This window comes from Euprymna scolopes, chromosome 35 (genome assembly GCF_053919585.1).
Source record: "Euprymna scolopes isolate OS-2025 chromosome 35, ASM5391958v1, whole genome shotgun sequence".
NCBI classification, from domain to species: Eukaryota; Metazoa; Mollusca; class Cephalopoda; order Sepiida; family Sepiolidae; genus Euprymna; species Euprymna scolopes.
In genome coordinates this window covers 22,686,149-22,711,244 of record NC_136516.1, presented here as the reverse complement: position 1 = coordinate 22,711,244, position 25,096 = coordinate 22,686,149, and the positions used below count along the sequence as shown (strand labels likewise).

The 25,096-nt window shown below is 34.6% G+C and overlaps 1 pseudogene; it reads right to left on the bottom strand.

Annotated features, from left to right (window-relative positions):
* Positions 1-18,331: 18,331 nt before the first annotated feature.
* Positions 18,332-18,450, bottom strand: LOC145260141 (5S ribosomal RNA; annotated as a pseudogene).
* Between the last annotated feature and the right edge of the window lie 6,646 nt (positions 18,451-25,096).

Genomic DNA, 25,096 nt, shown 5'->3' with positions numbered 1-25,096 from the left:
AATTATACGGCGTTACCCGGATCACGGTCATCGAACTTTGATTTTATTTTATTATTTCTCAACTGTGACGATCCACTACAAACTGCAGGTCTTTATCGAGGGTTTCCGCCATTGCCTTAGATATATGATTATTTGTTTTCCCCTCGTGCCTGCCATAGCGTGTGGTGTCATTCTGTTACATATATGTCTGGCTGGTGATCATCTAGCTATATAAAATGGACAGTTATTTCATTTATGAATGAATACGAGACACTTTGTTTATAATACAAACTGTGTTTATTTTACTATATACACTTCAACAAAATTACAGCGGTGGGGCGTTAGTAGCAGTGTGTGGGTCGCAAACGGTGTCAACCTGTGTCTTGCTTCTGTCCGTCCGTTTGTTTCGCTCTCCTCTTTTTATTGGCATAACTTCGATCTGTTAACCTATGTTCTCGCGAGTTTGTTTATTGCACTTTTGCTGGTTTTTTTGGTCTGACCCACGACCAGTTGACGTCATGGATAGAGGTCGCCCCAAATCTCGGGAGTTCCATTGTTTATTTTTGTTTGCCTGGATATAGCGTATGTCAGCATTCATGGGATTTCCATTGTATTCTTCCTGCTTGCCTAGACACAGTTCGCCCACACCTCTCCTTAACACTCCGCAAATGCACCCATCTCAGAGACAAATTTGTTGTTGCAACTATATATATATGTATATATATATGTGTAAATATGTGTTAGAACTATATATATATATATATATATATATATATATATATATATATATATATATATATATATATATATAGGTAAAAAGTAAAAAGAATAGGTTAAAGGAAACAAGTATAAAACAACATGTAGGTGAGTGGGATAGAGTAAATTAACACAAAATAAATGATAGAGTAAATAAAGTAAAATAATCTCCCCCTTTCTCTCTCTCTCTCTCTATATATATATATATATATATAGAGAGAGAGAGAGAGAAAGAGAGAGAAAGAGAGAGAGAGAGATGTATACATATATGCTAGAGTCTTTGCATCCGTTCCCTGTTTACTGCTTTCCTGACTGTACTAAACCTCGGAGGTTTAAATGTAATGTGAACAGAAATATCTTTGTTCAACAAGTCAGTCGTCTTTGTCAGACACAATTCAAATAGTGTCAATATGCCATGGTTGGTTTGAAAAAGGGTACAAAAATCTGCACCATAAAATCACAAGGTACGATGTGTCTTAAATAAATTTCCAGACTTTTTCATGTGGGAACTTTTATTGATAATAACAGACGTGAACCTTTTATAGCAATCTACTATGACTGTAATGCACTTGTCGTACTGTTCACACAACCACACAAAATATCAAGGATCAAGGAGGATGGAAAGACCGAAGGGAGAAAGCACCACCCAAACATCCACTTGATGACTGAAAAGCGGAGAGAGATTTAGATAAACTTATTGCCACCCAAACTACAGGGAAGACCAACGGTCGCTATCAACTAGAAATTAATTGTAACAGGCTGTTTTGATAAGGCGAATTAGCTTGAAATTGTGACTAGACGAGGTAGACAGTATTGGACATCTGGAGAGACTAGTTGTCACTCGGATTGCAGGTATCACTTGTTGTTTTCAGAGAGAACTCTTTGATGGTTTACTGAAAACTCCAATGATAATAATAATAACAATAATAATAATAATAATAATAACAATAATAATATTAACAATAGTAATAATAATAATAACAACAACAACAGCAATAATAATAACAATAATAATAATAGTAACAATAATAATAATAACAATAATAATAATAATTATAATAATAACAATAATAACAATACTAATAATAACAATAATAACAATAATAATAATAACAATAATAATAATATTAACAATAATAATAATAATACCAACAACAATAATAATAACAATAATAACAATAATAATAACAACAACAATAATAATAATAACAATAATAATAATAGAGATAATAATAATAATAATAATAATAATAATAATAATACCAACAACAATAATGATAACAATAATAATAATAATAACAATAATAATAATAATACTACTAATAATAATAATAATAATAACAACGGGATATATCATAGCATGACAACATTGCAGAAAGGTCTATATATGCAAGGGTTGGGATGCAGTTAAAAATGTTACGAGCATGTTTCGGAAGGGGTGGTGGAGAACGGTATTGTGAAATTATTGTGGGATATGAATATCCAATATGATAACGTGATTAAATCAAGGGCACCAGATGCTATGTAGCGAGTTGTAAAAATCGCATCAGGCAATAATCATTAATATAGCAGTGTCAGCTGTAAATGTAGAGAAATAGAAACGGATAGGGCCGAAAAGTACACAGGCTTTAAAAGGGAGATAAAAAGATTGTGGAAGGTGAAGAAGGTAGAAGTTGTACATATTGTGATGGGAGTGCTGGGGAATGTAACAAAAAGAATTTGACAACTGCATTGAAAAAATTGGGCTCCAGTGTAATGCTGGTGTACTTCAAAAAACCTTGCGGTAAAGTGCTGAAAACCAGAAAAAAGAAGATGTTTATAGCCTATGTTCGTTTGTTATGATCCGCCTGTCAGTATGAAACAGCAATGCAAACAGCCAGACACAAAATGTGAATAATAATAAAAAGAACAACAAGAACAGTTATAATAATAACAATAATACAAACTATAATAATAATAATATTAATAAAAACGATAATAATAATGATTATGATAATAATAACAATCATAATAATATTCATAATAACAACAATAATCATGCTGATTATAATAATAATAACAATAATAATACTAATGTTATTGAAAATGATAATAGTATGATAGTAATAATTATAACAATAAAAATAATAACTATAATAATAATAGCATTAACTGTAATATTAACAATTATTATGATGATAATAAAAATAGCAATGATAGTAATAAGAATACTTATAGTGTTAATAATAATGATAATAATGATAAAGATAATAATGAAAATAATAATAAACGTAATGTTAATAGTAATAATGATAATAATAATAATGATAATGAAAAGTGACGATAATAATAAATAATAAAATTGAATAAAGGTTTGATGCTATAACACAGAATTAGTATAACAACTATCATATTAAAAATTCTCGAATGCGGAAACAAACGGAATTAACTAGCTGATAGTAACTAAAAGTCACAGATTCAAAGTCTGAACTGTAGAGATGCTGATGTAACGTAATCCCCCATTGAGCGGCGTTAGAATTACGCTGAGGTAGCTTTGTATTCCCGGGTGACGCCAGATAACCCAAGGATTTAAAATAAATATACATATTTTATTTCATGCCAAAATAGATATTGTTTGAAACCAGAGAAATATATTTTTACGGCTAGAAGTTGACAACAGGAAATTTCACTTAGAACCTTGTGTGGCCTTAAATTAACTCAGGGTTGGGTGTCAGAATTGACATGTCCTTGAAAATCGTGAGAGAATTTCAGGTGTGGGAATGGTGCCCACCCAGAGACCTGGGGCTTTCGATTTCGTGGAGATTCCGTGGCGAAATCTTATTGGCTGGGGAGAATTACTACCCCCTCCACATACCTTACTATATATACGACTGTCGTGCGAAAATTAGCCAGAAGAGTGCAGAGATAGAGTTGAGTCGCAGAGTGAGTGGAGAGTTTGAAAGCAGATTGCTTGTTGAATCCGAGAAGAGACGTGACCCCTCCCCACCTCATCCATCCGTCTGTCGCTTCTGTGAAGATAGTTGAGGATTTGAAAAGAACTTACAAAATCTGAATGAGAATTGTAAAAACATTTTGTAAATAATTTTGTGAAAATTAAGTTTTGTAGATAGACTACAATTGTTTGCCTTTCTTCCTGCCTGTCGCTTCGATATTCGCTTCCAGCATACCAGATTTATGTAACAACTTCCGACGAGTCTAGAGGACACGTGCCGAGAATCCAGAGAAACAAGAGTCCTAACCACCTCCTGGAGGGAGGCTTTACACTGATAAACTGTCTTAATCCGCATATTGGTTAAATAGTCGGTGCTCTTCTTTGAGTACTATGAAATTCTTTACTTAGCCGATCAACTATTGTGTTTTGACTTCCTTACTCCACCCACACTTATCATCATTCCACACAGACTCACTGCCTTCCTTGAATCTCTAATGCCACTCATAAATCGATGCCGGATTCATGCAAGATTGTCCAGAATCAGTCTGGAGCATACAATACATTTTTTCAAGTTTAAAACAAAATTTTATTTCATATGCGTCTTCTAAAGTGTCCTCACGTCCAGATTGCATTTTTGAAATTTATCAGTTGTAACAATCAGGCTTTACTAGGGTGTATTCTTATCCCTGCTGTAGCAGTTCGTTTTCACCTGAAACCATAAATAATCGTTAGTCATTACATAAGTATATAGAAAAATTTTGCTGAATGTTTAAGACAGCTTGTAATTTTATTTTTGCCATATTTGCGGATTCTAGATATTCACCCATTATTTCAGACACTCTAACTAGAGATAGATTCCATAATATAACCATCCATTTAGGTGACGCATTTGTAATTTCATAATTACGCGTATTATTTGACATCTGTTTTCTCAAGTCTAGTTGCGGAGATCATTATTAAAATAATAGAGATCTTCCTAAGACTTAAGTTTCTATTAATGTTGTATAAACGACCTAGGCATTTCGATATCTTATTTCTCTGTTTCAGACCTGTTTTCAGCATCATTTGGGATTGACCTCAACTATGATGGCTAACTACTTCTTTTGCCATTTGGCAATTTCGTGTTTTACAGTATCGATTTCAGGCACGTAATTGTAGAAAGTACATAGTTATAGTTGTGGTATCACTTCTTTCTTACAGTTCTTTTCTAATTATTTTATTTACTTTTAATCTGGCTAGTCAAAAATCAAGTAGAACATTAGAATACAGCATTACTCAGTTCCGCAGTTGGGACCGTAAAGTGACATCGCAATATGGCAGGTCTTAAGCAGAATTTTATACAGTACATATAAAAAAAATAGTAATAAAATCAGTACACATGTACATAATAAAATAATATTTTAAATAACACCGTAAGGTGGGGTAAATATCGTAAACAGGGCCTGAGAAAACATCATATTCCACGTCGTTACCTGAAAAACTATATCCTAAGGGCATCGTATCCCGGGGTTTTACTGTACTTGTATTTTACGTCTCCTACTTGATCTATTTATGAGATTTACAACAAAACCCTTCTGCGTTTCTAAAATGTTCACTTAATAAAAAAAAAAAGCTTAGAACATTAATTTCCTTCACGATAATCAACAATTAAACTGCGAAAATCGATAAATTACATAGAATACCACCCCACTATTCCTGTATTATACGTCCCCCCCCCCAAAAAAAAACACATAAAGAAAACATCCGTATGCGACCCATAGTATCTAACATCGGAATCGTCACCCATGAATTAGCACGAGCTATTGCCCAGATTTTAACTCCATTAATGGGCACTATCAGCACTTCACATATTAAAAACTCTGGCGACCTTCTAAATAAAATAAAAAATATGGACATACAAAATAAAACTATGCATAGTTTAGACATAATTTCCCTCTACACCAATATTCCAATCAAAAAATGCCTTAATCTACTCCACAAGCACCTAAACAAAATTAAAGCCGATCTACCTTTTTCCTCGGACACATTAACACAAATAATAAAACTTATCACCGATAGAACCTGTTCAATAATTCCTACTACAGACAAAAATTTGGACACCCTTAGCGAAGTACTAGTTTGCTTATTTCTAAAATTCGCAGAGGCCAACTCTTTCAAATTTAGACTACCTAAAAACTCCACATACTTTAGATACATAGATGATATTCTTATTTTTCTCCCCAGAAACGCACAAATAGAACTTTTAAATTGAAAAAAAAAATTGAAAAAAAAATTGAAAAAAAAAATTGAAAAGAAATTGAAAAAAAATTGAAAAAATATTGAAAAAAAAATTGAAAAAAAATTGAAAAAAAATTGAAAAAAATTGAAAAAAAAAATTGAAAAAAAAAATAGAAATAAATTAAATTCAGTAGAACCATCCATAAAATTCACACACGAATCCGAACAAGACAACTCTCTAGCTTTTCTAGATATACTCCTCATCAGATCAGAGACCGATCTCAGTTTCAAAGTACATAGAAAGACCACACACAAAAACGATTATATTCACTACTTCTCGCACCAGAATCATAAAATAAAGACCGATATGATCATTGTTTTCTTGCGTGCCTTTAGAATATGCAGATCCCAATACCTTAATGATGAAGTTCAACACATTACGAACGTTTTAAAAACAATACAGTACCCGTCCTATTTCATTTCTTACGCAAAGAAAAAAGCTACGAAAATACACTATAATATAAACAGAAAGGAAAATAAAACAACTACCTCCCTATTAAACAGACATCGTTTCATTCCCACCCACACTAAAAATACAAAAATCTATGACACTCTTAACAGACTTGGTTTTCACTTGATAAAACAACTTCCACAAAAATAAAACAGACATTAAAAACTACCAAGCACTCTGCCAAAACTCTCACATGTAACGCCGGTATATATTCCATCCCATGTAATGACTTCCAACAAGCATACATAGGTGAGACACAGCGTAAATTGAAACTAAGACTTTACGAACATAGAAGAGATATAAGGAATGGTAACGCCCTAAATGCACTCTTTTGCTATTGTGCAGAACACGATCATTCATTTAATTTAGATCATACGATAATTATGAAATACGTGATCGATAGAGCAAAAAGAAGACTTTTAGAGAAAGCACTAATATTAAACACTAATAGTATTACGCAAAGAAAGGGCTTCTACCATTTAGCTCCTAGTATAGGGAAAATAATAATCAAAGAACAAAATGTAAAGACAGATCCGGGTTAATTCATACTATTGTCCCAAACGGTTTTTCCTTAAATAATTTAAACAAAATGATAAAATTAGAGAAAAAAAGTGTACATAGGTATTTAAATAACGTATCTTTAAAAGTGTATATATATATATATATACATATATATATATACATATATATATATATATATATATATATATATATATAGAGAGAGAGAGAGAGAGAGAGAGAGAGAGGGATTGAATAACCAAACCTTCCCATAAACACCAATTTATAGTTTCCTTCCTGATATGGATATGGATTCTAACACTGTTTCCTTTTCACTTAAGTATAGTCTATGATTGTTTTCTTCTGCCTTTTTCCTTCTAATATCCTGAAGATCGCCTACAATAAGGGACGAAACGTTGATCACCCTTTTATAAATTCATTCGGTTTTTCTTTTTTCAAAACAACATATATATATATATATATATATATATATATATATATATATGAGCAAACATTTAATAAAATATGTTTAAAAAACACTTTGAAATGAGTTACAAACATATTTATTTTGAAAAGGAAACACTAGATAAATACCATATATATATATATATATATATATATATATATATATATATATATATATATATATATATATATATATATATATATATATTTATATTTATATATTCTAAGAAAGAAGCTTTGTTCATGGAATCTACGTTTTGATTTAAGCACAGATAAAGAGTGGGGAAAAGTATTGAAAGTAGTTTCAGCTAGACGGGTGTTTATCGTGAAAGATTGGCGAGGGGGGGGGGACCAGATATTGGATCTCAGATGAGCATTGCCATGGAAATAACGATAAAACAACGACAGGCTCGCAATGTCCCTTCTGTGGGAGAGAGGTTGCAGGGAAGAGAAAATAGCATCCTCCACTAGGCTACGAAGTCTATTTTGTACTCTGTCCAGGCAGGATAGGCTGTATTTAGCAGCTCCTGTCCAGGTATGGCAGCAGTACTCCATCCGTGGACGTAATTGACTTTTATATGGATAGAGAATTGCATCAGCAGTGAGATATCTACTGGAGCGGTAGAAGGATCCCACCATTTTTCCAGCGATAAAGCGTAATGCACGATCTTTTATATATTCAAAATGTCAAAGGGGCGATTAAAATAAATCATTTTATTTAAGAAAACGAGTATAAAGCGATGTGAAAGAGAAAAAAAAAGGAAGGTGGTCAAAGTTTCCCGAATAGATTTAACGTTTTTAAATTAAATGCTTTATATTTATTGAATAATATTATTTATTTTAATACTTTTGGCATTGTAAATATATACAACATTCAACATTGCTCTTTATTTTTGACAGCTATATTATTTTCATTGTTATCGATTTTTCGACTGATGACATAATAACCGGAAAGCTCTAGAGAGATTTCTGCTTATGTTCATATATATATATATATATATATATATATATATATATATATATATATATATATATATATATATATATATATGTATATTGTTACGACCCGGAATGTCTAGGGGTAAAAGTCGTAACACAAAATATTTAAAAAATTATTTAAAAGAAATTAGTTTTCTCGGGTTTTTAGATACGGGAGGGGTATATCCATTTTCTCGAAAGACATTTATAAACGCAAGACAGGGAAAACACGTCCAAGTAACAATACCGAGGCCAATGGAAAAATTAAAACCCAATTTTATTTACATATACAAAAATATATTGTAACGAAAATAAAAGAGAATATGTAACTGGATGAACAAACAAACTTGAAATAGATTCGAGAGAGAATTTCCGCTCAAAAAAAAATAAACAGTTCATATCCTGTCGTCTGCTTTTAACTCCAAAATGGAAGAACATTCTTTTTGTGTTTTTGTTTTTGTTATTGTTTTCATATATGAGAGAGAGATAGAGAGAAAAATAAACAATAGACTCACTCAGCGTCGGGTTTTAAATATTTCTATCGCATTCCTTTCTTTTTAAACAATTTCATTCCTTCGTCTATATTGAATACATCGTCATTCCTCATTATCGCCTTTTTTTGTTTTCTCTGTCGTCAAAATATATCGTTCATTTCTTCGCTGTCGTTAGCATTACAAATGTCGTCACCATCGCTAACACTGTCGCTTACCTAACCCACCTCCTCGGCTGCTATATCGTCACTGATTCGCCACTCTGCGCCGCTCCTTTCCCTCTCTCTAATGGTATACCTGTCTCTCTCTTTGGCGCCCCCTCTCTCACTGTGTGTACCTTCATCTCTCTCGCGTCACTCGCTCAATAATACGCGAGGCGGATGCCTGCGGCTTTCCCTCTCTCTAGTTTCATAGCTTCTCTCTCCCTCTCTCTCTCTCTCTCTCTTTTCTTTTTCCGGATGTTTACAAATTCACTGAGAGCAGACGATAATATAAAGTGCTATAAAAACAGAATTTTCTCTCTCGACTTTTTTTTTTTTTAATAATATTAAAAGTAATTATTGTGTCAAATTATATATTTTTTCACATATTTGTAACACCCCCTCCCATATTAGAAAAAAAGAAAATGTTTTCCAAAGATTTTTTTTCATACTTATTTTGTCCGGTCCCACACGTTTTCGTGTGATATTGAAGTCACTTGGAATTATCTTATGTGGGCTTACACAATATGTGTGTTGCTTAATGGGGGTGACCTTTTCGATTTCCACATCATGTTGCACGATGTTCGTTTGTTTAGGAACATCGGGAAAGAGATCACTATAGCTCCGAATGAGGACGGTCATATCGTTTCTTTTGCTATTTGTTAAATGAGATAGTATGGGTGTAAGATTGGCTAATATCTCTGAGTTTGATAGCCTCGGAGGGTGGTTGTCTTTCCCCGGGATCCTTTCACTGTCCTCCTCAGGTCCTTTTATGGAAGCGGGCGGAGTTGTGACTACAATAAGGTTTATTTTATCCCTTTCAAAATACGGTTAGAGCATATTGATATGGCACATCTGTGTCGCCTTTCTACGATCAGGAGTATTTATTATATAGTTTAGTTCACTGACCTTCCGAGCAATGGTATAGGGGCCGTGGAACCGAGCCTTAAGTGGATGACCAGATAATGGTAACAAAGCAAGCACATTGTCTCCGACTTTGAGGGGTGCACGTACTGAGTGACCAAATATTAGTTCGAACGGGCTGAATACTAGAGACTTCTGTGTGGCGTCTCGCGCTACAAACATCAAAAAGGGAATACCCTCATCCCAATCTTTCTGGTGACTAAGGCAATAGGTCCGGATCATGGTTTTCAGTGTAGAGTGAAATCTCTCTAGGGCACCTTGGGACTGGGGATGGTATGCGCTTGACTTTACGGTTTGTACGCCCAACACACTCATGGACTGTCAAAACATCCTGGACATTAAATTCTATCCTTGATCAGACTGTATTACCCTCGGTAGTCCGACCATGGAGAAGAAGTTGAGAAGAGCCCTTGTGATTTTCTCAGCAGATATGTTCCTGAGCGGGACTGCTTCTGGAAATCTGGTAGATGCGCAGAGGATAGTGAATATATACTGATTTCCTCGTTTGGTCTTAGGAAGTGGACCAACGCAGTCGATTAAAACGCGGCAAAATGGTTCTTCAAACGCGGGTATAGGATGTAGGGGGGGGGTGATCGGTATCTTCTGATTCGGCTTGCCTGCCATCTGCCAGGTGTGGCAAGTTCGGCAAAAGTTGGATACATCTTTGCAGACTCCAGGCCAGTAAAAGTGTTTGGTGATCCTATCATAGGTTTTACGGATGCCTAAGTGGCCTCCCAAGGGGGTTTCGTGCGCTATTTCCAACACTTCGGCCCTACGACCCTTTGGTAACACTAGTTGATATATCACCGCCCAGTCTTCGTGAGCTGGGGATTGCGGGGGTTTCCATTTCCTCATCAGTACACCATTTTTTATAAAATATCCAGAGCGTATTTTTTTCAGTTCTTCTTTGGGCAGTGCTTCTTCGAAGAGGGGGGAAATTCCATCATCCTTCCACTGTTCTTGTATGATCTGTTGCCGCGAAGCGGGAACTTGTAGGGAGGTTTCGTTGTTATGGGTATTATTTGGATCTGTGGGTTGCGAGTTGAGCTTCCCCTCAAGATTCATGAATGATTTCGATAGGTCGATTTCCTCATCTTCCCTGGACCGATCTTTTGCCTCTAACTTTTTCTCTGCTGTTCTTTTTGCGGACTGGGCACGGGTTACTGCACATGCTGGGAAGATGCCGGGGTGTTGTTCCTCTATCATCTCAGTGTTTTCTGAAGTGTTTGGTTCCACCATCACTCTCGGGTGGGGAACAACTCTTTCACCGGTTAGATCATTCCCGAGTAACATCGAGATACCCTTCATGGGTAGGCTATCGACTACGCCTACTTCCACCAGACCACGTACTATGTTCGAAAAGAGAGATTCGGTGGATCGGTACGTTAATATACCTTCCCCCAATTCCGCGAATTATGACGGATTCTCCTGTCGCCGTCTGTGACTCGCATGGCATACTCTGTTTTAAAACCAGCGATTGGGTTGCTCCAGTGTCGCGAAGGATTTTTACTTTCCGCCAATTCGTGTGGTCAGTTATCGGATATATCAGACCATCCGACACAAATAGTTGGAACTCTTCCCTGATTTTATCGCCGTCGTTCTCTGCATGGGGTTGATAGGTGGTGATAAAGCCTTGCGGTTTACCAAGTGGTCTTTTCATCGAGTTCACATTTTCCCTTGCGGGGCAGTTCATTGCAATATGTCCAACCTTCCTGCAATAATAGCACGTTATAGGCCTATGTGTCTTTGTCATTTGATAGGTGGGTGGTCGGATCGAGTTGTTTGGGGATCTGTTTCTGATGTCAGGAGGTCGATATATCTTACTGTCTGGACTATGCCCTAAGCTGTTGGTAACGCTACTTGTTTTCCGGGGGTTCGAGCGGGTCTCGGATAATTTTAGGGGTTTATTTCCCTCGCATGTATGCGTCAGGGCATACTCGTCGGCAAGGATCACCATTTCGTATGTTGTGTCGATCCGCCTCTCGTCCAGGAATAATTTTAGTTCACTAGGGAGGCAGCTCTTGAACTCCTCCATCAAGATCATTTGACGGAGTTTTTCGTAATCAAAGGTGGCATCTTTAGCCGAGGTCCACCTATTGAAATGAGTTTCTTTCTGACGGAAGAATTCGACGTACGTCTGGTCTTCTTCCTTTTGGCATGACCGAAATCGTTGCCGATATGCCTCAGGCACTAACTCGTAACTATGGAGGATGGCACGTTTCAGGCGGTCGTAGTCGGTGCAATCTGCTAAAGATAGGGAGGTATATACTTCCTGTGCTTTTCATTTCAGCGCCGTCTGTAGCAGCATCGACCATGCATCCCTGGGCCATTTAGCGCTCAAAGCTATCTTCTCGAAATGTAGGAAATACCCGTCCACATTTTCTTCGTGGAACGTCGGTACGAGCCGGATATTTCTGGGGATGTCGAATTCTTCCCTTCTTTCCTGACGGGGTTCAGGTCTGCTCTCTGTCAAAATCCGCAACACGGACTCGTCCACTAGGTCATTATCGACAAAAGGTTCCGTCACTATCTCAATTAGTTTGGCTTTCCGCATACCCGGTCTGTAGTCTAACTCATAGTCTCTGGCTATCGATAATATGTCATCATTTTTCATCTTGCATAGTTCTTAAAATGACGCTGACTCTAGGAATGCTTGAACCAGTGCCATCTTTTTTTTTTTTTTTTTTTTTTTTTAAACACCTCTTGTTACTTTAAATGTGTCCACTGTCTAGTGTCTTTGGAGGAGGATATTTCCGGACGAGAGCCCCATTTATGTTACGACCCGGAATGTCTAGGGGTAAAAGTTGTAACACAAAATATAAAAAAAATTATTTAAAAGAAATTAGTTTTCTCGGGTTTTTAGATACGGGAGGGATATATCCATTTTCTCGAAAGACATTTATAAACACAAGACAGGGAAAACACGTCCAAGTAACAATACTGAGGCCAATGGAAAAATTAAAACCCAATTTTATTTACATATACAAAAATATATTGTAACGAAAATAAAAGAGAATATGTAACTGGATGAACAAACAAACTTGAAATAGATTCGAGAGAGAATTTCCGCTCAAAAAAAATAAACAGTTCATATCCTGTCGTCTGCTTTTAACTCCAAAATGGAAGGACATTCTTTTTGTGTTTTTGTTTTTGTTATTGTTTTCATTATGAGAGAGAGATATAGAGAGGAAAATAAACAATAGACTCACTCAGCGTCGGGTTTTAAATATTTCTATCGCATTCCTTTCTTTTGAAAGAATTTCATTCCTTCGTCTATATTGAATACATCGTCATTCCTCATTATCGCCTTTTTTTGTTTTCTCTGTCGTCAAAATATATCGTTCATTTCTTCGCTGTCGTTAGCATTACAAATGTCATCACCATCGCCAACACTGTCGCTTACCTAACTCATCTCCTCGGCTGCTATATCGTCACTAACTCACCACCCTGCGCCGCTCCTTTCTCTCTCTCTAATGGTATACCTTTCTCTCTATCTCTCTTTGACGTCCCCTCTCTCACTGTATGTACCTGCATCTCTCTCGCGTCACTCGCTCAATAATACGCGAGGCGGATGCCTGCGGCTTTCCCTCTCTCTAGTTTCATATATTCTCTCTCTCTCTCCCTCTCTCTCTCTCTCTCTCTCTCTTTTCTTTTTCCGGATGTTTACAAATTCACTGAGAGCAGACGATAATATAAAGTGCTATAAAAACAGAATTTTCTCTCTCGACTTTTTTTTAATAATATTAAAAGTAATTATTGTCTCAAATTATATATTTTTTCACATATTTGTAACAATATATATATATATATATATATATATATATATATATATATATATATATATATATATATATATATATACTGCAAAACTTTGTTGAAGTTCAAAAACTTACTTTTTCTTTTTCCTAACTTTCGTTTATTTTTTTCTGGATTTTTTCATTACAGCTGTTTCGTTAGCGGGAAGGCAATTCTTCGATGTCCATAAAAATATCCTGTCGCCATTAGCTTCTTCAGATGATTTTTCCATTAGATTTTAACAACAAAAAGTATATTCTTTTACACGATAAACAGGATAGTCGGGTAAAAAAGAATTCTAAAGCCATGCTTCCACACTTCCGCCATCTTTGGTGTTATTCGAAGTAGAAATATACTTTAGTTTCTTTATAATATGTGCCAATCTTTTTCAAGAAGACTAATGTAATTACAGAGCAATGTAATAAATGGATGATAAAGGTCTATATTCAAAAGTTCATGATGCTGACCATAATAATTAAGTGATTGATTTTGTGCTACGAAACAATTACTGTTAACGGTTTTGTAAATGTCTACTGAATCAAATTAATAAATTGTAAGATAGCCAACATCAATCTTTGGGATATAGTCTTTTCTTATTCATTTATTATATATAGATATATGTCGTGGTTTCTTTAACCTACAGAATTCTATGACAGGAATTCTTCTAATCTGATAGAATATCTAGTTTAGAGATGTTAAATTATGTTTTATCACTTTGAGAAAAGGCGCCATTTCTCGTTGTAGGAAAACTAGAGCGAGATCTTATTTCGGCTTCTAATTCTATGTTATTTTTTATATTAAGTCGGCGCTTTGCTTGAATGATGTGTTATGTGTTAAGCAACTGCTTAGCTCACTGTTTACGCGTATAATATTATTTTAACGGTAACATAGTTAACAAGGCTGGAAATAAGAAAATAATATAAAAAAATAAAACTTTTGTATATGAAATCGCCTAACCTTGAAGTCGTTATTGGGTCGCTTCACTAACGAGTCGTACGTTAAGAGTAAGATAACAATTTACAAATAAATAATCTCTTACATGTGTTACACTTTTTTTTATCGCTATTTTACTTATAATTTTCGGATTGCGAAATATTTTACTTTTTCTAACTCCTCGTCTTATAAACGTGTTTAGTAATAGTATCAACGCAATAAAATTGCATCAATAACAACCAGAAAATTGCATAACATTTTCTAAGCATAAGATATCTCACTAATGATGCAATTCTCTATCTATATAAAAGCCAAGTACGTCCAAGGATGGAATACTGTTGCCATATCTGGGCAGGAGCTGCCAAATACAGCCTATCATGCCTTGACAGAGTACAAAATAGACTTCGGGGCTTAGTGGGGGATGCCCTTTTCTCTACCCTGCAACCCCTCTCTCACAGAAGAGACGTTGCGAGCCTATCCTTGTTTTATCGTAATTTTCATGGCAGGTGCTCGTCTGAACTCCAATCCCTGGTCCCCCCTCGCCAATCTTTCACGAAAAACACCCGTCTAGCTGAATCCACTGTGAAAAATTTCCCCCACTCTATATCTGTGCCTAAATCAAAACGCGGATTCCATGAACAAAGCTTCTTTCTTAGAACTGCACGCCCGTGGAACTCTGTTCCGTCTGCCTGCTTCCCTCCGGACTACAACTTGGATGTCTTCAAGTCTAATGTTAACAAATTCCTAATGAACCGCCCCCTTAAGTAAACACTCCATCAAATCTCCACACTAACGTAATGTACTTGCAATAACCCTTATCCCTGAGTGGCTTCCGGGCCTTGATAAGTGGTGATCACTGTGTAAAAAAAAAAAAAAAAAAAAAAAGCAATTCTTTATATTAAATAACTCACATGGGGATACCCGTCCCAGGACGGATAAAATTAATTACAATTAATAACATATGAAAACAGCTTATCAATTCTAAGAGTAACTCCACTACAAGTTCTATTAAGGTGCAAATGATTGCCAATGAGGAGAGTACTCTCATTATTCAATGTTATAAACCGATTATTCCTCTGAAGGTCGGTTTATGTTAGGAACGTGTTGACATTAGATTTGAATGGAATTTCTACGTGTCTAGAATCAAGCCCATCGAATGAGAAAGAAAAGAAATTTTACGCTGTGGTAAGAAAGTGAGTTCATGCTTGGTAATGTCTTGCAATAAGAAACAAACATTGGAAATCAGTCAAGGACCTCCTATCTGTATTTTCTATTTTAGATCAAGAATGATATGCGGCACAAAGATAATCTTAAAAAATATTGCACTAACTTGTACTCGCAGGTACGCAAACACTATCATACGAACGCAGAAATATCAGCTCCAAATCAGCTTGGCTCAGATTTACAAGTTTTTGTAAAACCAAGCTAAGTCAAAGCTATCAGAGCACCACAGGTGCCGACAGGTTAACTCTACACGCTGAGATCAGGCTGTTAAACAAAGGCAATATTTTAATGTATTTGTTTTGGTGTGTATGTCGTCGGGGTCTGACGTATTGCGTTTTGGTCCATGATCGCAGACAGTGACAGACATGTCAAGAATGAGTCTTGAATTTAAAATTCGCTGTAAACATTTAAAAAAATTAATTTCATTTAAAAATATCTTTGTTCGCTGTTATATACATGTGTTCAAGTTCAGCAAGCGATCCTTGCTATCAACAATGCCGATAAAGCCATGTGTTAGAGTTTCAGTAAGAACAAACTGTTATAATTTTTGCCCACGTGATTACATAGCTTTCTTTATTTAAATACGTTTTCCTTATTCTTTTGTTAAATTGATTATGTAAAAATAAGTTAAACAAAGCCTTGATGGGCTATTTCTTCTTTTTGTTTTAATTACATTATTCATGCACTACACCCTTTCTGTAATGACGCCGACCAAAGACCCGTGGAGGAGACCCGCCAGTAGATATCGACGCCTTCGTTAAGTCTCGAAAGACAAGGAATAGCCCAAAGGGCAGTTGTGCGTGTAATTGTGAGGCAATTCCCAATCACACCTCTCCGGAATCTGCGTTACTTGCATCCAGTGGCAAGGAGAAGTTCAGGACGATCGGAAAAAATGCCGAGATAAGTGGAGAGCACATACTGCATGTGAAAGACCCAAAGAGTCACCCATTTAGTACTGGTCAGATTCAACGTTTCTTAACTTCGGTAATCCAACGGAAACCGGTATGTCAGCATGATTATGCCGTATTTCTATCAGATATAGTCGCCGCGTAATCAACCCGAGGATATCCATCCATGATGTGACTAACTTTTGTATCATCTATGTGCACATCGGAGAGCCGTGTCAGGACGTAACAACAGTTCCAGCAATAATAAATCAAGGAACTCTCCCCGGAAAACAATAGCAGCATAGATATCTCTGATGGATAGACTTTGCATTCGATATGATTTTGCACCGCCATATTACAATGTTTATTAGCCTGGTCTTAAATACGCTTAAATATGATATTTTAATTTGTGCGGATTTCGTATATATTATTATAGAGCCGTGATTACAAAAAAACAAAAATAGTAATATAGTGCCATCAAATCGTATCGAAATCGAAAACAAAACTCTAGCATTCTAAGCGGTTAACCTTACCACGGTACCAATTTGGAAAGCATATGAACTCATAAAAAAAAAGATGAATGTACAAAACGTATAATGATTTTCTCACATTTGACCCGTTTTTTACCTCTTACATCTATTTTAACAGGCTAATTACCCATAAAAGAACGGTGTATAAAAACCTAATCATTTGATGCCTCGAGCGCCGCTCTGCTACTTTTAGTTTCGAAGGAGATATAGTTTGAAAATATGAAAACAGACAGACAGACATAGCGGTTTTATTAATTAGATTTTACTCTTAAACTCTTCAATATGATATTTAAATTTACCGAGATTTCGTATATATTAATATAGAGTCGTAATTTCAAAAGTAATAAAAAGATATTAAGGTGTCGTCAGCTAGAATCGAAACCAACGTATGCAAAGTTGGTGACGTTACCACTGTAAAAAGGTTACACGCATATAAACCGATAAAAAATAAAAATTAAAAATAAACTAAGATTAATGTATAAATTTTTTAACGATTTTTTTCAAGTTCGATTTATTTTTTTACCCCTTAAAAACAATTTTTACCGGCTTAAGACCTCTAATATAAATAAAAAAAAAAATAAATAAATAAAATCCGGTCATTTGAGTCCCCTAGACCCGCTCTGCGGCTTTTAGTTTCGGGGGAGATAGAGTTTGAAAATATGGACGCAGATAGACAGAAAGACAGATAGCCGTTTATATATTAGATTTGTTTATTATTATAGCGACTTTAGTTTTCTTTCTTTCATGTCGCAGATTTGAACCCAATAATGTCATGGAAACGTTAGTTCCCGAGAGCTGTCATCTTTACAGTTTTCATGTACACCTGCAAAACTTGCACTGTTATGTAACTAACTGTAACCCTATTCGGGTTTAACCGGCTTCCCCCGAAGGAGGAAGTTTCATGGGAGTATGAAATTCACAAGCGGTCCCCAGTCGCATGTATATCCCTGTCAGGGGAGATGACGACGTTAGGTTTTTGAAATTTCTTGCAGGGAGGTGTCGACGTCCTCTGAAATACAGCGCCTGGAATTTCCAAATTGGTCACCCATTTTAGTAATGACCAGGCTCAACGTTGCTTAACTTCGGTGATCTGACGGGAACCGGTGTGTCAACGTAATTATGCCGTATACTGTTATGTGAGTCACGTCAAGAAACTGAGCAACTTCCACATGACCTGTCTTCGTAAAGAGGGAGAGATGAATTAGTCCAAATCTGCCAACAATACTCCATGCATGGGCAAAGAATTCCGGTATTATGCGTCATAATTCTCTGAACTCAACAGAACATTTGCATGGTCGCTATTGTTATGAAAGAACATAGGATCCAATGATTAAAGTGAAAAAAAACGGAAACTCAGACAATACTTGATTGTATAATAGTCGAGATTCATTTGTTACAATATGAATTAAGTTTAATTTAGCGCGGACGGCTATATGCAAATACCGAACTATGTGTAAATGAAATGACGCCACGGTAAGAAAAAGAAGACTATACAAAGATTGGTTGGTTGGTTGTTTTTGTTTTACGGCATATCAGCCCTTTTCAGGTTATTTAATTCCGAATCCAGTGGGTATGAAGAAATTTTTTTAATAGAATATATATATATATATTTTTTTTTTCAATTCAGTTTCTGTTCAACCCATAGTTGGGACCCTGACAGGTACTACCATTCCGGGTTCTGTTGAGTTTAGAGAATTATGGCTCCTGACACCGGAATTCTTTGCCCATGCATGGAGCATTGTTGGTACATCTGGACTAATGGATCTACCACTAGTCTCTCCCTCTTTACGAAGACAAGTGGACCTAGGAGCAATGGCAATTAAGGGGTGGCTCCACACTCCCCAAGGTCTACAAGATTGGACCTCACTATCGGATATAGTTTATAGGAACATGCCTTTTTGATGTAACATGTATTTGATTCATGAGTTAGTGTTCTTTCTGTTTACTAAAGGGTGGTGATTACGTTCCTTTCTTTACAAGTCACCAACTTCACACAGGACAATATACCGGTTGTGGGTTTTAAGTTAATTTTATATTGATTTTTACATTGATATAATGAAATTAAACACGTTCGAATTTAGCACATGACCAGTTGTTTTTTCCATCTTGAAAGATGCGTATCAGTTAGTCAAGAGTTGGGAGTCAAACTTAGCAGACGCGGTCGGAGTCAATGAGAAAGGGACGGTCATGGATAGCAATAGCTCCAAGTAGGGGAAAATGTCGACAGTAAACGTCTAAGACCAGCGTTGCAGCTTTCAAATAGGGGGGAAACATCCGTAATAAAGCTGCTGTAGATACCGCCAATGCCTCACGTTCTACGAATCTTCAATTGTTGCTTTTCCTAGGATTCGTCAAATCAATATCACCAGAAATGGATACAATTCTCTCTAAGCATAACCATAGTTTGAGAAGGATTAGTCCCTTTTCTAGTTAAAAATAATATTTTCACATATTGTTTTTGCGATAACAACGTAAATATTAAAAATAATAAGTCCGGTGACCGTGAAGCTAATACTAGATCATTACTGATGAGACGATTATCAAATGTCACCGGGTCATGACAGGAATTTCCAAACATCGGTTTGAAGAGAAGGATGTTTCGTTTAGCTAAAAACAACCCACTCGCAATGTGTTTTACAGGTAGTAAGTATTTTAAAAGAAGCGTTATCCATGGAAATGGCACATCTAAAGAGGTCTCTTTTGTTATGATTACTAGGCATATATAGAGTGTTTATTTTTTTAATATAGGCGGTGAATTCTTAATAAAAATACTCATTTTTATATGCGGGCATAATGTATAAAGATGCAGTTAAATATATGAAATTAATCATTCGCAAGATCATTAAATATCTATAACTTAATGAAACGTTTCACCATCGTTCACATCTCGTACGTCATTATTGTTTACAAACGTCCGTTTATTTGTTTCAGTCATAAAATTCTATATCATTCTCTAAGTTATGTTGTCGCATTCATTCGTCAATTAAAAAACGAGTGAATGACGCAATAGGAAATTATGATCGTGCCATTCGTGCCTTGTTTTTTTTATTGATATGACGTCATTCGATATCTGTCAAATAGAAGTTCGACAATACAAATCATATTCTTTGATTTCGTTAGTTTTGCTCGAATTCGAATTATTCTCTTCATTTCATAGTTTTGTTTAACTTCTACTTTGTTCATTTTGTGTCGGCATACTTTTTATTTATTTATTTATTTATTTATTGCAGGAAACAAGAATGGTATTTGATTCAGTTTTGAAATTTATTTCTGTTTCATATAGAAATATGGCGACCGGAATGCGTGGACCCAATGACATGTCTCCACCAAAAGAAAAATCATCGTGTTTTTGCTGCCATTATTCTTATTACATGCGTTATACATTATGCAGTGTGTCTTCTCTAATGCAATTCGTAGATACACCAAACCTCTTTCTTATTTTCTGCTTCTCTTTCACGCTCCAAATATCTATTGACTCTTCGTGTTTATTCGTCTCTTATCAATTAATTTTTTCATGCATAATAGATGTTTATACATTACTTATTTACCAGTTCAGATAGCATTTCGAATATATATATATATATATATATATATATATACACACATATATATGTATATATTATATTCATTTAATCACATAAACTAATATACCAAAGTTTACATTTATCCGTAAACTTTAAGTATTTACTTCAACAGTGGTCAATACGGAGTTAGAGCTAATTTGTAAGTTATAAAATATATAATATTATAAAATATAATATATATATGTATATATGTATATGTGTGTATACATATGTGTATATTTGTATATGTATATATATATATATATACATATGTGTGTATATATGTATATATGTGGCTGTGTATATATGCATATGTGTATACGTATGTATGTACATGCATATGTGTGTATATATATATATAAATATATATAAACATATATGTATGTATATAAATATATATATATGTATGTATGTATATATATATATATATATATGTCAGTAAGCGATGAAAAGAAACCAAATAAAGTTTAGTAGTAATTTCATATCTGCCACAGAAAGCTGATTCAATACAATGAAACCGTCTGTTGTATATATATATATATATATATATATATATATATATATATATATATATATATATATATATATATATATATATATATATATATATATATATACCAGAGAATATGAAATAAGTCCAGTTATATATGAATTTATTTGTCAATTCAATAAAGAAATATATCAATCGGAAGAGAGGTATATATGCTCTTTATACCTAGGCGTTTGGAAACCTACTGCTTCTCATCAGAAGAGGAGAAAATTGTTACAAATACAGGTAAATGCGAAATAGATTAGGTAGGATTATATATATATATATATATATATATATATATATATATATATATATATATACCCATATATATATATACCCATATATATATATATACCCGTATATATATGTATATAAATATATATATACATATACGGGTATATATATATATATGGGTATTATATATATATATATATATAATCCTACCTTAATCTATATATATATATATATATATATATATATATATATATATATATTATATATATATACCCACACAGCATCAGCTGTATAGCGTAATGGTGAGAAACTTTGAGTGTTATTTGGGCAGTTGGGTTTCCTGGGCGGAGGCAGTTGCCTGTCTAGCCGCACTGATATGTGGATGACTATATATATATATATATATATATATATATATATATATATATATATATATATATATAGCCTGTCTAGCCGCACTGATATGTGGATGACTATATATATATATATATATATATATATATATATATATATATATATATATATATATATATATATATATATAGTCATCCACATATCAGTGCGGCTAGACAGGCAACTGCCTCCGCCCAGGAAACCCAACTGCCCAAATAACATATATATGTATATATATATATATATATATATATATACAAGTTAGAAAAGAAACCCAACTGCCCAAATAACATATATATGTATATATATATATATATATATACAAGTTAGAAAAGTATTTAATCAAAGGCATGAAAATTGTTAAACAAAATTTTTTTACTATAGGCTTTAAAAATTAAGGTCAGAAATTTGGCTGTTAAGGCGCCAAAGTTCAACGATTTGACCTTCGAGAACTCCACCAAATTCCTCCGACAATTTTGATTCTAAACACTTAAAATTTTAGATATATGTTCCTTGGACATGGATCGTACTTAACAACTTGATTAGAGACCAAAACAATAAATGTTAAGCAGTCATAATAGGAGACAAAGTTTTAAAAAATCGACTACTTTTTTTTCTCAACGTACACCTCCAAACACCCGGGCAACGCCGGGCGGAAATGCTAATATCTATATATATATATATATATATATATATATATATATATATATATATATATACATATATATATATTGAGAGAAAAAATAAATAGATAGATAGTGTAGTATAGAAAGTCTCCAAGTTACAAATATTTTTTTTTCGGTTAGTTTTTTTTATTACTTTCCAAATATATCAATTACTGCATTGTTTCGTATTACGACAAACAAATCTGCAAAATTATGTTATTGCTGCATACTTAGTCACGTACTCTTTGGATGATTAACTTTTTAAAAAAAACTCTATTTTGGCAACTTATAAAAACGTCGTACGTTTCATGTAAAAAATCAACCTACGCACATACACACACACATAAATACACACATCTATATATATATATATATATATAGTCATGAACAAATATATAGAGCGAGAGACATACAGTGAGGCAGAGAGAAAGAAGTTGAGCGATAGAGTGGGAATGAGACAGGAGGGAACAGCCACAAAATAAACGTATGTTTCAGTCCGTGGGTGGAGTTTAAACCTCATAGTCAACTTTGTTTCCATTAGATTTTATCTGAAACTTTCCATTAAATTTCGCAACAGTTCGTATTTAGTTGATCTCACCGACCTTTTCCCATGGAGCTAACATCATGTCTGAATTGTTTGGTCTGCCAAACGTTCTTATTTATGAGCATTTAGAAATTGCATTTGACATATTGGTTTATTTTAAATTAAAACCGAGCATTGCTTGCACGTTTACCAGAGTCGAGGACCCCCACCCCTAAACATACGTGGGCGGAGCACATACGCACGTCGTATGCGTTTCTATTTCACACACACACGTGTATGCGTAGAAGCACTTATGCGACGACGTATTGTTTTTGTCTGTCTTTTACACAGATGTACATAGTCAAGCACGCAATATATCCTTGAACCATATACTTACATGTTCGTACTCTCTTTTTTATATGAATACTCTTGCTCTACTATACAATGACGTTATTTCCAGACATATATTCTCTCTTTGAATCAAGCGTCTTGTTTTATCATATACAAAATTGTTAATTCGCATCCGCTTTTTAGAGATGATGATGAGTAAAATTCATAGGCTCAGTGTAAATGCGTCAGATGAGATATTGCAGAAATACTCGATGCATGTGCGAATTTTATGATTTGCAACTGAGAGGAACAAGCTTTCCGTATTTAGAAAACTCTACAGTGAAGGGGTGCGATTTTGCTACTTTTTGGTTAGTCGTGGGTATGTACATGTAGGGTGCAAAATGTTACAAGTAAATAACCCTTTTCTTGTAAGTAAAAAAAAACATTAGATAGACCGAGATTCGAACTTTGTAAGCAAGTTTCAGAAATAGATTCAGAAATGGAATTTAGCATTGTTCCGTTCAAATAAAATAGTTTAGAGATGTTGTTGGAAACGGAATTTCGATTGTTCAATTCTTGTTATGACAACTGAATTAAAATAAGGTCAGTGAAAATAAACAACAATGCAATTTAAATATGTTGAAAAATAGGTTTGGTTGAAAAATCGGTTAGTGAGAATTCTTTGTCTGCAGAAATAGTTTGAGAACATGTGCGAACCACGTATGTTTAGACCATGTGAGTTTCCACGTGAATGGGTCACGTTGAGAGTAATACATTACGTCATAGCAGAAAAGCAGATTCTCAATATAGTTTGCTAGTTTTAGTGAGATTAAGAGACAGAGTTGGAGACGAAGATAGGAGACAGAGCCGACATGGTCAGAGCAGGGTCCCTTTGGAAGCGAGGGAGAAATTTTTAAACGTGCAGAAACAACTTTGAAATCCTGGATGTCATCATCACTTTGACCGGTCAAATGGAATAAAAGAACATCTCATACTTTTGTAACTGCCGTCTTCGTGTCGCCTTTCTACCAAATTGAAGGTAATGGGAAATCATTTATATGAACATTCATTTAGTATTTTCCGGATTTTAGTCTCGATTCTGTAAAGGATTCCTGACCAGGGAGTATAAATTAAGCAAGGGTTGTGTAATCCCCAATAACACTCATTCTTGAACGCCTTTGCTTTAATGAAATAGCAAAGAAAATAACTTGAAATAAGGTCGAAAAAGTAGAGAAGTTGTGTTATTTAAGATTTTTTCTTCTTTTAAGAAAAATCGTTTAAAAAGTAAAACCTCATATACCTTTATAGGATTTCGAAGACGGGAGTAGTACACTTAGAACGAGAGAACTTTTGTGCACTAGAATTAATTTTCGTACATAGTTACGGCATTCCCCATGTACGCTTACAAACGATGGACGGTGGCTATGCATGGCCGTCTGGAGCGCACGTTATCATACGAAAGTAGTTTCGAATGTAAAGATTTCTATTTTTTAACTAAAAAAGTTGATGAGTTTCTAAGACATCACTGAAACCAAC